The sequence below is a fragment of the Lepidochelys olivacea genome (assembly GCF_965140295.1).
Source record: "Lepidochelys olivacea isolate rLepOli2 genome assembly, chromosome: 9".
In the NCBI taxonomy this organism is placed as follows: domain Eukaryota; kingdom Metazoa; phylum Chordata; order Testudines; family Cheloniidae; genus Lepidochelys; species Lepidochelys olivacea.
The window spans coordinates 96834026-96839908 of record NC_140419.1 but is presented as its reverse complement, the minus strand read 5'-3'; positions in this window follow the sequence as shown (position 1 = coordinate 96839908).

Here is a 5883-nt window from a genome sequence, read left to right as displayed (position 1 = left end):
ATTTCAGAATATACCCCTAAATAAATCTTTATATAAAAGAAGGGTACACGCAACTCTAGCTACACTTTCTTTCCAGTTCCTGTGGATCAGTATCACTTCAAAATTCTTTTCTTAGATGCACTGGTGTTTATGGTATGAGAATTCACCTCTTTAATCCCCTTGAGCTCCCCATTCACTCTTTTAAAGCCCTCAGGCAAATGAGATTAGCTGGCATGATTATGGTCCTGAGCCTTTTCCCTTTGAATTCCATAATAAAACCCTCATTGACTTCAACTGGAGCAGGATTGGGTCCTAAATCTGAGAGTCCAAACAGGATAAAGTCTCTCTAATACCATTTTCTCTTTCCTTTCCCGATGACATTATTGCATTTAGATGGGAACTGGGAGTATTCATTACTTTGTGATCAAAGCAAGTATGTGACAGTCAGCCATATCCAATGTTTTACTACCACCGTTTCTGAAGTCTACTTGTAAAACACATCCAAACAAATCCATCACACTTTTTTCGTTAGGTCCTGATACATTTCAATTATAGCAGCAGTGTCATTAGAGTCAATGTGAGTTTTGTCATAAAATCATTCCCTTAAAAAGAGAGGATTGTGAATGGTTTGCTCTAGTTGGTAAACACAACATTCTGGCCAAAATATGCCCTATTTTCTGTCAGTTTTTAAAGATCCACCTTGTATCCACTAAAAGGATCCCCAGTGGACTTATCATAGAATCATAGAATATCAGGGTTGGAAGGGAGCTCAGGAGGTCATCTAGTCCAACCCCTTGCTCAAAGCAGGACCAATCCCCAATTAAATCATCCCAGCCAGGGCTTTGTCAAGCCTGACCTTCAAAACTTCTAAGGAAGGAGATTCTACCACCTCCCTAGGTAACACATTCCAGTGTTTCACCACCCTCCTAGTGAAAAAGTTTTTCCTAATATCCAACCTAAACCTCCCCCACTGCAACTTGAGACCATTACTCCTTGTCCTGTCCTCTTCCACCACTGAGAATAGTCTAGAACCATCCTCTCTGGAACCACCTCTCAGGTAGTTGAAAGCAGCCATCAAATCCCCCCTCATTCTTCTCTTCTGCAGACTATACAATCCCAGTTCCCTCAGCCTCTCCTCATAAGTCATGTGTTCCAGACCCCTAATCATTTTTGTTGCCCTTCGCTGGACTCTTTCCAATTTATCCACATCCTTCTTGTAGTGTGGGGCTCAAAACTGGACACAGTACTCCAGATGAGGCCTCACCAATGTTGAATAGAGGGGGACGATCACATCCCTTGATCTGCTCGCTATGCCCCTACTTATACATCCCAAAATGCCATTGGCCTTCTTGGCAACAAGGCCTTGTTCATTCATATCCAGCTTCTCATCCACTGTCACCCCTAGGTCCTTTTCCGCAGAACTGCTGCCTAGCCATTCGGTCCCTAGTCTGTAGTGGTGCATTGGGTTCTTCCGTCCTAAGTGCAGGACCCTGCACTTATCCTTATTGAACCTCATTAGATTTCTTTTGGCCCAATCCTCCAATTTGTCTAGGTCCCTCTGTATCCTATCCCTGCCCTCCAGCGTATCTACCACTCCTCCTAGTTTAGTATCATCTGCAAATTTGCGGAGAGTGCAATCCACACCATCCTCCAGATCATTTATGAAGATATTGAACAAAACCGGCCCCAGGACCAACCCCTGAGGCACTCCACTTGACACCGACTGCCAACTAGACATGGAGCCATTGATCACTACCTGTTGAGCCCGACAATCTAGCCAACTTTCAACCCACCTTATAGTGCATTTATCCAGCCCATATTTCCTTAACTTGCTGACAAGAATACTGTGGGAGACCATGTCAAAAGCTTTGCTAAAGTCAAGAAACAATACATCCACTGCTTTCCCTTCATCCACAGAACCAGTAATCTCATCATAGAAGGCGATTAGATTAGTCAGGCATGACCTTCCCTTGGTGAATCCATGCTGACTGTTCCTGATCACTTTCCACTCATGTAAGTGCTTCAGGATTGATTCCTTGAGGACCTCCATGATTTTTCTGGGGACTGAGGTGAGGCTGACTGGCCTGTAGTTCCCAGGATCCTCCTTCTTCCCTTTTTTAAAGATTGGCACTACATTAGCCTTTTTCCAGTCACCTGGGACTTCCCCCATTCACCACGAGTTTTCAAAGATAATGGCCAATGGCTCTGCAATCACAGCCACCAATTCCTTTAGCACTCTTGGATGCAATGCGTCCGGCCCCATGGACTTGTGCATGTCCAGCTTTTCTAAATAGTCCCTAACCACCTCTTTCTCCACAGAGGACTGGCCATCTACTCCCCATGCTGTGATGCCCAGTGCAGCAGTCTGGGAGCTGACCTTGTTAGTGAAGACAGAGGCAAAAAAAGCATTGAGTACATTAGTTTTTTCCACATCCTCTGTCATAGGTTGCCTCCCTCATTCAGTAAGGGGCCCACACTTTCCTTGGCTTTCTTCTTGTTGCCAACATACCTGAAGAAACCCTTCTTGTTACTCTTGACATCTCTTGCTAGCTGCAGCTCCAGGTGAGATTTAGCCCTCTGATTCCATTCCTACATGCCCGAGCAATATTTTTATACTCTTCCCTGGTCATATGTTCAACCTGCCACTTCTTGTAAGCTTCTTTATGATGAAGATCTGCTAGGATTTCACCGTTAGGCCAAGCTGGTCGCCTGCCATATTTACTATTCTTTCGACACATCGGGATGGTTTGTCCCTGTAACCTCAACAGGGATTCCTTGAAATACAGCCAGCTCTCCTGGACTCCTTTCCCCTTCATGTTAGTCCCCCAGGGGATCCTGCCCATCCGTTCCCTGAGGGAGTCAAAGTCTGCTTTCCTGAAGTCCAAGGTCCGTATCCTGCTGCTTACCTTTCTTCCCTGTGTCAGGATCCTGAACTCAACCAACTCATGGTCACTGCCTCCCAGATTCCCATCCACTTTTGCTTCCCCCACTAATTCTTCCCGGTTTGTGAGCAGCAGGTCGAGAAAAGCTCCCCCGCAGTTGGCTCCTCTAGCACTTGCACCAGGAAATTGTCCCCTACGCTTTCCAAAAACTTCATGGATTGTCTATGCACCGCTGTATTGCTCTCCCAGCAGATATCAGGAAAATTAAAGTCACCCATGAGAATCAGGGCATGCGATCTAGTAGCTTCTGCGAGTTCCTGGAAGAAAGCCTCATCCACCTCATTCCCCTGGTCCGGTGGTCTATAGCAGACTCCCACCACCACATCACCCTTGTTGCTCACACTTCTAAACTGAATCCAGAGACACTCAGGTTTTTCTGCAGTTTCGTACCGGAGCTCTGAGCAGTCATACTGCTCCCTTACATACAGTGCTACTCCCCCACTTCACCATTCCTATTCCTGATTAATCCACAGAGGCCCCTTCAATGGCAGACAGTTTACTGTGCTAAATATTCTTATTTTTGATGACCAACAAGCAACTGCTGTATGTAGTCCAACCCTGATATTCTATGATTCTATGCAAATAGAGGTCTAACTAATGGATAGCATGGAGATTGCAGCTTAATTTCACTAAATAATTCAGTCAAGTAAACACCACAGCAGCCCTTAGCAGATAGTGATAATAGATAATGATCATACACACACCGTAAATCTCTCACCTATTTAACATGAATAGTTTCCAGTTAAATTAATGAACATTAAGCCTTCTGTGCTACCACTCTGATACTTGGGTTTATTTCCCTAGGCTACGTAAGGTGTTCAGTGCCTGAAAGATGGAGTGTCTCCCATGGCTCTGCAGTGACCCAGCTCAGACTCATAGACTTTAAGGTCAGAAGGGTTGGGAGTTGCAAAGGAAATTCTAAACTAGGAGGGCTGAAGGTGGCCTGGAGGGAGGAGGCAGGAGAGTCCTTAGTGCTGGGGATCAAAGTCTTACAAAAACTATTGAATATCTAAAAATAGAATTCTATACATGTCTCAAAGTCTTTTACCCATACTCCAGTCCTGCTGATGAATTAGATTAGTCACCATCAAAATACAACCATCCTCTCTGTAAGAAAGAATCACATGAACTTGGTGTTTAAGTGAAAATCTTTACAATGAAAGCTTCTCAGTTGTGATTTAATACAGAGAGATCTTATTATAAAAAGGGATATAAAATCCAAAAGTCACTTCATTCACTGGTATCAGGTGTATTAAACACTTTCACAGGAGGTCTGTTTTAGATCCTTTATTTAGTGGGATATGTAGTTTATTCTTTTAATGCCAAAACATTTTTGAAAATAGAAATATCCACTCAATGTGCAGCAGCAGCCAAAAAAGGGAACAGAATGTTGGGAATCATTAAGAAAGGGATAGCTAATAAGACAGAAAATATCATATTGCCTCTATATAAATGCATGGCACACCCACATCTTGAATACTATGTGCAGATGTGGTTGTCCCATCTCAAAAAAAGATACATTGGAATTGGAAGAGGTTCAGAAAAGGTCAATAAAAATGATTAAGGGTATGGAACAGCTGCCATATGAGGAGAGATTAATAAGAATGGGACTTTTTGTGTTGGAAAAGAGATGACTAAGGGAGGATATGATGTTTATAAACTCATGACTGGCATGGAGAAAGTAAATAAGGAAGTTTTATTTACTCCTCAAAACACAAGAACTAGGGCTCACCAAATGAAGTTAATAAGCAGCAGGTTTTAAAACAAGAAAGGAATTTTTTTCCCCACACAACGCACAGTCAACCTGTGGAACTCCTTGCCAGAAGATGTTGTGAAGGCCAAGACTATAAAAGGATTCAAAAAAGAGCTAGATAAGTTCCTAGAGGAGAGGTCCATCAATGGCTACTAGCCAGGATGGACAGGGATGGTGTCCCTAGCCTCTGTTTGCCAGAAGCTGGGAATGGGTGACAGGGGACAGAGCACTCGAGGATTACCTGTTCTGTTCATTCCCTCTGGGGCACCTGGCATTGGCCACTGTTGGAAGACAGGATACTGGGCTAGAGGGACCTTTGCTCTGACCCAGTATGGCCATTCTTAAACATCGACAGGAAAGAAATAGTGAAAGATTCATTTGTGGGATGCTGGTGGTGAAAAAGTCATTGGGCGAATGGAGCATTTATGAAATTATTAACAAGCTGTATGTAATACTGTTTGTGATTGAGCTTTTAAAACTCTGAACTTATCTGCAGAGTTTACACAGATTTTCACTGAGGCACAGAAACTCTGAACAGACCTGCCTAGTAACTTTTCCGTCTTAAAATCCTGCCCACATCACTTCTAACAGGGGACAGCTTGATTACCTATTCTTCTGTAAGGATGGGTCCACTCTCCTTACCTATATGCCAGTTTATCTAAAATAAAGATGCCAAACTATGATGGGCAGCTGTAGAATTGCAAGTGCCATCCCTTCTTTCCAAATTTGTGACAGCAATGCCACAGTGACACCAGTGTTTCTGTACATCTGATCACTGTTTATCACCTGCATGCTAAAACAGAATACCAAACAGTGAGGAAAGACACAGGGCTTGCAAGCCTTTTAGGGTGCTTTATAGAGAGGTTTTCCAGGCACCCACTGCAACCTATTAAGAACATATGAAGTGACATAAGAGAACTGATTGCTGGCACTCTGTAGTAAGTAAGTCCAAGGCAGACATTAGCAGGAAGGGCCTAGTTAAAGTACAATTAAGTCAAGGACATAATGTTCAAAATGCAAGTGGTTCACTTGCCTTGAGAAGCAGATGACTAACCAAAACTTCGTGACTTTTATCTGGTTAGCCTTTTGGAGGCTGATGTTTCTGCCCTCCCGACCCCAACGATTTCCTTTTATTTCCTGTTCAGGAGAGAAATGAGTGTAAACAAATGCAAGGTCAATAAAAGGTGTCCATGCAGTAGCTGCAGCTAC